At 43.8% G+C, this 8528-nt stretch overlaps 1 pseudogene; it reads left to right on the forward strand.

Moving 5' to 3' along the window:
- The first annotated feature begins 1540 nt into the window (after positions 1-1540).
- Positions 1541-3245, forward strand: LOC105864054 (elongation factor 1-alpha 1 pseudogene; annotated as a pseudogene).
- Positions 3246-8528: the final 5283 nt, after the last annotated feature.

An 8528-nucleotide genomic window follows, 5' to 3' on the forward strand; every position in this document is an offset into this window, starting at 1 on the left:
AAAAAGAATTTCAAGTTTACAACACTCTTGTTTTCCCTCCTTACCACCATTTTCCAAACAAGGAAACTAAGGCTAGCTTTGCAAGAATAGAAGGCGTGGATTTATTTTACTTACTGGACTTCATGCCGGCGATTGATTGATTGCCTCTCAGCTCTAAATTCACCCTACTTGATTGCTTGGCAAAAATCAATCCCAAACTTTTCAATAACGTGCCCGCTGGCACTGAAGCTTCGTCAGTAGAGGGCGCTGGAGAGACGCTACAGGAGAGGAGGGTCTCCATCGCTCAGCCGGGCCTCCCCGGGGCCAGGGCCCCCGCTGCCACGCTCGGCTGCTGCACTCGGTGGCCAGGGGCGCCCCCTGCAACCTCCTGCGGCGGTTTGGGGCAGAGCTCCCACAGTGAGACGTCGTCCCGTAAACAGCTTTCCCCAGCACTCTACTCAGGCTTGATTTCCAGCAAGTTCCACCAGTGTGGCGCCACAGCAGGTTGTCTGTCTCAGTAGCCATGGCTGAGCCTTCTCCAAGGAAGCCCAGATCTCAGCCCAGGGGCGAGGAATGGCTAATTAGATACAGTATTACATAATATCTGTCTGCCATTATATATGTAAATCTTCTTTTCCTACGTTCTGTAGAGTTCTCTTCACTTTCTAGTAGCCAATGTCTAGTCCCTCCAATATCCTGCCATAGATAATCATTCTTTATATTAAGGTTTTCCTGTTCAAATGACTGAATCATTTCTCTCTCCTGATTGGTCCTAGGCTGATACAGACTTTTAAACAAAGCTGGCTCCTATTGTAGGTGTACCAGATTTGCCGGGGGAGAGCCTGTTTTTTGAAGATAAAGATTTTGTAGGCCAGGCGCGTGGCTCACGCCTGTAATCCTAGCACTCTGGGAGGTCTAGGCGGGCGGATTGCTTGAGGTCAAGAGTTTGAAACCAGCCTGAGCAAGAGCGAGACCCGTCTCTACTATAAATAGAAAGAAATTCATTGGCCAAATAATAGATAAGAGAAAAAATTAGCTGGGCATGGTGGCACATGCCTGTAGTCCCAGCTACTCAGTAGGCTGAGGCAGGAGGATTGCTTGAGCCCAGGAGTTTGAGGTTGCTGTGAGCTAGGCTGACGCCACGGCACTTGGCACTCGCTCTAGCCTGGGCAACAAAGCGAGACTGTCTCAAAAAACAAAAAAAAACCTGGGCACGGTGGCTCATGCCTGTAATCCTAACACTCTGGGAGGCCAAGGCAGGCAAATCGCTAAAGGTCAGGAGTTCGAAACCAGCCTGAGCAAGACCCCTTCTCTACTTAAAATAGAAAGAAATTAATTGACCAACTAAAAATATATACACAAAAAATTAGCCGGGCATGGTGGTGCATGTCTGTAGTCCCAGCTACTCGGGAGGCTGAGGCAGAAGGATTGCTTGAGCCCAGGAGTTTGAGGTTGCTGTGAGCTAGGCTGAAGCCACGGCACTCACTCTAGCCTGGGCAACAAAGCGAGACTCTGTCTCAAAAAGCAAAACAGCTTTTTCACAACGGGTTTGCTGCCAGAACACAGGTGCCGTGAAAACCACCCATAAAAGCCAAGATGGGGAAGGAGAAGACCCACATCAACATCATCGTCATGGGACATGTAGATTCAGGCAAGTCCACCACTCCTGGCCATCTGATCTACAAATGTGGTGGGATCGACAAAAGAACCATCGAAAATTTTGAGAAGGAGGCGGCTGAAATGGGAAAGGGCTGCTTCAGGTATGCCTGGGTATTGGATGAACTGAAAGCTGAGCGTGAGCGTGGTGTCACCACTGATCTGTCCCTGTGGAAATTTGAGACCAGCAAATATTATGTGACTATTATTGATGCCCCAGGACACAGAGACTCTATCAAAAACATGATTACGGGCACATCTCAGGCTGACCGTGCTGTCCTGATTGTTGCTGCTGGTGTCGGTGAATCTGAAGCTGGTATCTCAAAGAATGGGCAGACCCGTGAGCATGCCCTTCTGGCTTACACACTAGGTGTGAAACAACTAATGTTGGTGTTAACAAAATGGATTCCACTGAGCCACCCTACAGCCAGAAGAGATACGAGGAAATTGTTAAAGAAGTCAGCACTTACATTAAGAAAATGGGCTACAACCCTGACACAGTAGCATTTGTGCCAATTTCTGGCTGCAATGGTGACAACATGTTGGAGCCAAGTGCTAACGAGCCTTGGTTCAAAGGATGGAAAGTCACCCGTAAAGATGGCAATGCCAGTGGAACCACACTGCTTAAAGCTCCGGATTGCATCCTGCCACCAACTCGTCCAACTGACAAGCCCTTGCGTCTGCCTCTCCAGGATGTCTACAATATTGGTGGTATTGGCACTGTCCCTGTGGGCCGAGTGGAGACTGGTGTTCTCAAACCCGGCATGGTGGTCACCTTTGCTCCAGTCAATGTTACAACTGAAGTAAAGTCCATTGAAATGCACCATGAAGCTTTGAGCGAAGCTCTTCCAGGGGACAACATGGGCTTCAACGTCAAGAACTTGTCTGTCAAAGATGTTCGTTGTGGCAACGTTGCTGGTGACAGCAAAAATGACCCACCAATGGAAGCAGCAGGCTTCACTGCTCAGGTGATTATCCTGAACCATCCAGGCCAAATTAGCGCTGGCTGTGCTCCTGTACTGGATTGTCACACTGCTCACATTGCCTGCAAGTTTGCCGAGCTGAAGGAAAAGATTGATCGCCGCTCTGGAAAGAAGCTGGAGGATGGTCCTAAATTCTTGAAGTCTGGTGATGCTGCCATCGTCGATATGGTTCCTGGCAAGCCCATGTGTGTCGAGAGCTTCTCAGACTATCCTCCTCCGGGTCGTTTTGCTGTTTGTGATATGAGACAGACGTTGCTGTGGGTGTCATCAAAGCAGTGGCCAAGAAGGCTGCTGGAGCTGGCAAGGTCACCAAATCTGCCCAGAAAGCTCAGAAGGCTAAATGAATATTATCCCTAATACCTGCCACCCCACTCTTAATCAGTGGTGGAAGAACAGTCTCAGAACTGTTTGTTTCAATTGGCCATTTAAGTTTAATAGTAAAAGACTGGTTGTTAATAACAATGCATCATAAAACCTTCAGAAGGAAAGGAGAATGTTTTGTGGACCACTTTTGTTTCTTTTTGTGTGGCAATTTTAAGTTATTAGTTTTTAAAATCAGTACTTTTTAATGGAAACAACTTGACCAAAAATCTGTCACAGAATTTTGAGACCCATTGAAACAAAGTTTAATGAGAAAAACAAAACAAAAAACCAAAATATACACTCTGAAAACAATACGTTAAAAAAATAATAAAATTCAACAAGTTCACTTTTTTTGAATGTATAAGAGTACACCAACAATCACAGACCAGTTTTACATTTGCCTCAAAAATGCACATTATAGCAATTCCATGAAATATTGTATCTTTAAAAATTCATATAGTAACATCATTATATTTCTCATCATTATATTATAATATTCCCCAAAGATTTCTACCTAGAGGTATGTTAGCCAGGTTCCTCTGTTGTGTATCACCAACAATATGACTTATGGTTCAAACTGCTCTCCCTTACTGGGCCTGGTGCTTTAGGTTATTTTATCTTGTCTCTGCACATTTTGTGAGTGAAACAAATTGCCCTTGCTCTGGACTAGGTTTTCAAGGCTGTTTGGATGACAAACAACCTTAGAAGACAGTGATAGTGTATCCCCACAGACTACAGTGTGGAATAATAGACACTGGAGACTCAGAAGGGTGAAAGAGTGGGAGGGGATGAGGGACGAGAAATTATTTATGGGTACAATGTACACTATTGGGTGATGGCTAAAAGCCCAGACTTCACCACCATACAATATATCCAAGTAACAAAACTGCACTTGTTCCCCCTAAATCTACACACACACACACACACACACACACACACACACATGAGAGAGAGAGAGAGAGAGAGAGAGAGAGAGAGAGAGACTGACTCCCTTCAGAAGCAAGGGCAAATTTGCTTACTGTCCTGCTCACTGCCCATTATAAAAGGTTCCAGTTCCCTACACTCCTGTAATACAGCCCTCTGAGTGCACTAGAGTCATCTGACCCTCTTTGCATTGCCCTGTGGAATGGAGACTTGAAGAACTGCTACCAAAATACTGGTAGTCTAGCTGTTGCTGTTGCTGTGAGTAATAAACTGCCCGTTACCTCTGACCCAGAATTCTGGTGTCCTCAACCAGCAACTATGAAATTGTGGCAGGCTGCCTTAGTGACTTGCAAGTGTGGAAATCTCAGACTTTTCACAGTTCTTGACAATAGGTTTCTTGTTGCCAACCTATAGTTGGATTTTGTTGTATTATTGTCTTCATTTTTTTGTTTTCATCCAATCTGATGAAATGTGCTTCATAATGGAGTCTGTAGACCATGTGCATTTAATGTAATTATCAATATGCCTGGATTTAAATCTACCATCATTTTCCTTCTACCTCAAGAGCTTCCTTTAACATTTCTTGGGGGAGGGTGCAGGTCTGTTGGCTATAAGTTTTCTCTGCTTTTATTGGTCTGTGAAAGTATTTATTTCACTTTCATTTTTAAAGGATTTTTGGCAGGGGGCATAGAATTCAGGTTGACAGTTCTTTTTTTTCAGTATTTTAGAAAAGTCCCTGCATTGTTTTTCTAATTTTTATAGATTGTGATGCAAAGTCTGCTGTCATTCTTTGTTCATCCTTAAGTAATATCTTTTTTTTTTTTTCCTGGTTGGCTTTAAATATTTATCTCTACTTTTGAGCAATTTAATTATGATGTCCTTGGGTGGAGCTGAAACTCCAATTACACATATATTAGACCACTTCATATTGCCCCACAGCTCACTGATATCCTAGTCAATTTTTTCAGTCTCTTTCTTTCCTTTGCTTCATTTAGGAGTGTATTGTTGTATTGTGCTGCAGTACCTAACTGACTTTTAATACCACCCAGAGTATTTTTTATTTCAGAGAGTGCATTGGTCATTTCCAAAATTTCTCTTTGTGTCTTTTGTATATCTATCTTCTATTTCTCCCCCCATAATTTTCATGTTTTTCTCTACCTTCTTTATCACACCAAGTGTATTTATAATAACCATGGTAACATATTTATCTGTTAATTCCATTGTTGCTGTCATTTCTGGGTCTGTTTCTATGGATTGATTTTTATATTGGTTATGGGTCATATTTCTTGCTCTTCTGCATGCTTATTGTTTTGTTGTGGTGGTTGTTGTTGTTTACTGGATGTCGAACATTGTGAATTTTATGTTCTTGAGTGCTGGATTTTGTTGTATTCCACTAAAAATTATTGAACTTTGTCCTGGTATGCAATTACTTAGGATAGGTCTGACACCTGCTTTTGAGGCTTGCTTTTAAGCTTTGTTAGGGAAGGTCCAGAGCAACTTTTAAATTAGGGCATGACTGGGGCTGACAAGTTTAAGGTCTTGTCATGCTGGTGTCCCTCAGTAGATGAAGTTTGCCTTGGGTAACCATCTAAAAACCTTACGAAGTCTATTATTCTACTGATTTATCCCTAAGAATTGATTTGGGAGGGGAAAAAAAGTCCAAAAACTTTGTGCAGTGGGGGCTGTGACTGTGAGGGCTGTGGTCAGAGACAGCCAGCCTCTGGCCAGGGGCTGAGGCCAGAAGAGCACAAGCAGCACTGTCTGGCTGGTCCTCATCAATTCTCGTGGGGCCACCTCAGTCTGAGCCCACACCTCCAGCAAGCTGCATACCTGTTTCTTAAATATATTCTTGTTATAATCCAAAGTCTTGTGCATATCTTATGAAATGACACAATTTGTCAAGTAATGACTTAGAGGAACTGTCAATATGACCAAAATTGTCCAACTTAGGAGCAACTTAAAAGAACAAAGGAAAAGGGGGAGCAGCAAATATTTAATATTCAATGATGAGCCATTATGACCCATATGAAGAACATTAGAATGTAGGATTACTGCTAAGAGCTGTGATCCCAACCTCCCTACACAGCTAGTACATATATTACTAAGTCCTTTAGATGCAAACTCGGCCTTAACCACTTCGGGACCTCGCTCACCAGCCGTGAAACCTAGCCCACAGCCGGCACTCATAGTCTGCACGAGACCTTATGCTGTGCATTGACGATGAATCCGTTTTGCTCTTGTGTGAGGAGGAAAGCTTTAAAGCACTGAAAGCTTGTTTTACTTTACAGGCAGCTTTACTTGTAAATATCAGAATAGGTAACATATACATATGTGTTTTCATTACATTATTTTTAAATGTTCACAATTTTATTCTGGTAAATGAAAAATTAGAAAAGTCATATCATCGCTGTCAGCTAAAGTCACTGTGTGTGTTCATCTGTGACTGTCAACTACAGTCGACCTAGTCCCGAAGTGGTTAAAGAGTCAACTGGACCCCCATAATATGCCAAAAAAAAAAAGAGTCAACTGGAGGCCGGGCGCGGTGGCTCACGCCTGTAATCCTAGCACTTTGGGAGGCCGAGGCTGGCAGATTGCTCAAGGTCAGGAGTTCAAAACCAGCCTGAGCAAGAGCGAGACCCCGTCTCTACTAAAAATAGAAAGAAATTAATTGGCCGAATAATATATATCGATAAAACTAGCCGGGCATGGTGATGCATGCCTGTAGTCCCAGCTAGGTGGGAGACTGAGGCAGTAGGATTGCTTGAGCCCAGGAGTTTGAGGTTGCTGTGAGCTAGGCTGACACCACGGCACTCACTCTAGCCTGGGCAACAAAGTGAGACTCTGTCTCAAAAAAAACAAGAAAACAATAAAAAAGAAAGAAAGAAAAGAAAAAGAAATATTGTTACTTTCTCCTATACATATCTTTATCCATTGCTGTGGTTCTTTGAACCCTACTGTGCTCCTTCCCTCCCAAAAGAAGGGAAAATGCCAAACTGGCATTTGCCCAAGAATCATCCACGCCCCATGCAGACTTACTAGAACTACCTTTGGACAGTCTACACTTGACCTCCATTGTTGATGGGTCAGGTCTGCAGACAAACAGGAAATGGTCAGGCTGACTTTGCCATAACAGATTTCAAATCACCCTCAGAATACGATTCCTTACGGTCCAGATGGCAGAACCGACTGCTCTCGCTGGAGCAGCCAGCCAGCTGGAGAGAAAAGAGTTCATATGCACACATAGGAGATACGTCTTGGGGTCATGGATAAAGTCTGGGTGCTCTGGAAACAGTGAGGCTTTCTAACCTCCATGAGGATCCCCACCACGCTCAAAGAACTTCAAAATACCCTAAAGCTACCAAAGAAATAGGTAGCCTCTAGGGTGATTAGGATGCAAAGAGAAATGCCCTGTCCAATCTTTTACCCTAGGCAGGGGGCCCTTACAAAAGTACTGGCCCACCAAGACATCCAAAAAAATCACCATGGAGAGGTTAAAACAGCCAGTATAGAAGGCTAAAATTGGGCCCCAATATCAAAGTACAGAGACAGACCTGGAGGTAAATTATTAATACCTGAAGATACTCTCTGGCATTCCCAGGATGGCTTCTTGGAAGCACTGGAGCCTTTCCGGTGGAGGAGACCTTGCTCACATCCCAGGTGGGCCAAGTCACCATTGCAAGGACACACTGGCTGCCATTCTAACCCACACCGATGCAGTCACCAAGGACGTCTTGCCTGCCATCAATATACTCCTGAAAAACCATTAAGGGCAGGCCCATTTGAACTCTTCCAAGTGGGCTTCAGAGAATTACCTGCTGCAATGGGGTGTGAACGTGTTCTGCTTGCTGCTTGCCTTTTTCGGGGTGCACCAAAAACTCCCCTATCACAGAGCTGAGCCTCTGACAGGGCACTAAAGAGCACATGCCATGGGATTCCATTTATATAAAGTTAGAGAACAGGCAAAGCCCCAACTGTGGGGGAAGAAAAATCAGAACAGTTGTTGGGGGGGGGTCAGGGATTACTCAGGAGGGGGTTTGAAGGACTTTCTGGGGTGTTGTATTCTATATTTTGATAGGGATTGAAGCTACACTGGTTTATGCATCTGTCAAAATTTATGGTACAGGCAGGACACCGTGGCTTATGCCTTTAATCCTAGCAGTCTGTGAGACAGAGGCGGAAGGATTGTTTGAGCTCAGGAGTTCGAGACCAGCCTGAGCAAGAGCGAGACCCCATCTCTACTAAAAAGTAAATAGAAAAGAAATTAGCTGGAATATATATATATTTAGCTGGGCATGGTGGCATATGCCTGGAATCCCAGCTTCTTGGGAGGCTGAGATAGTAAGATCGTTTGAGCCCAGTAGTTTGAGGTTCTGTGAGCTAGGCTGATGCCATGGCACTCTACTCAGGGTGATAGAGTTGAGACTCTGTCTCAAAAAAAAAAAAAAAAAAATTAAAAAAAATTTATGGTACAGCTGTGTTCATTTCATATTATGTCAATTTTACCTTTAAAACAAAAGAACCATAAACAAATGCTGTTTGTTAATGATATGCATGCTAAAGTTCTTGAGGGATAAATATACTTGTGTCTGCAGTGGCTTCCTACTACTCCTTCCATGAAAACTT

The sequence above is a fragment of the Microcebus murinus genome, chromosome 7, assembly GCF_040939455.1.
Source record: "Microcebus murinus isolate Inina chromosome 7, M.murinus_Inina_mat1.0, whole genome shotgun sequence".
Classification (NCBI taxonomy): domain Eukaryota; kingdom Metazoa; phylum Chordata; class Mammalia; order Primates; family Cheirogaleidae; genus Microcebus; species Microcebus murinus.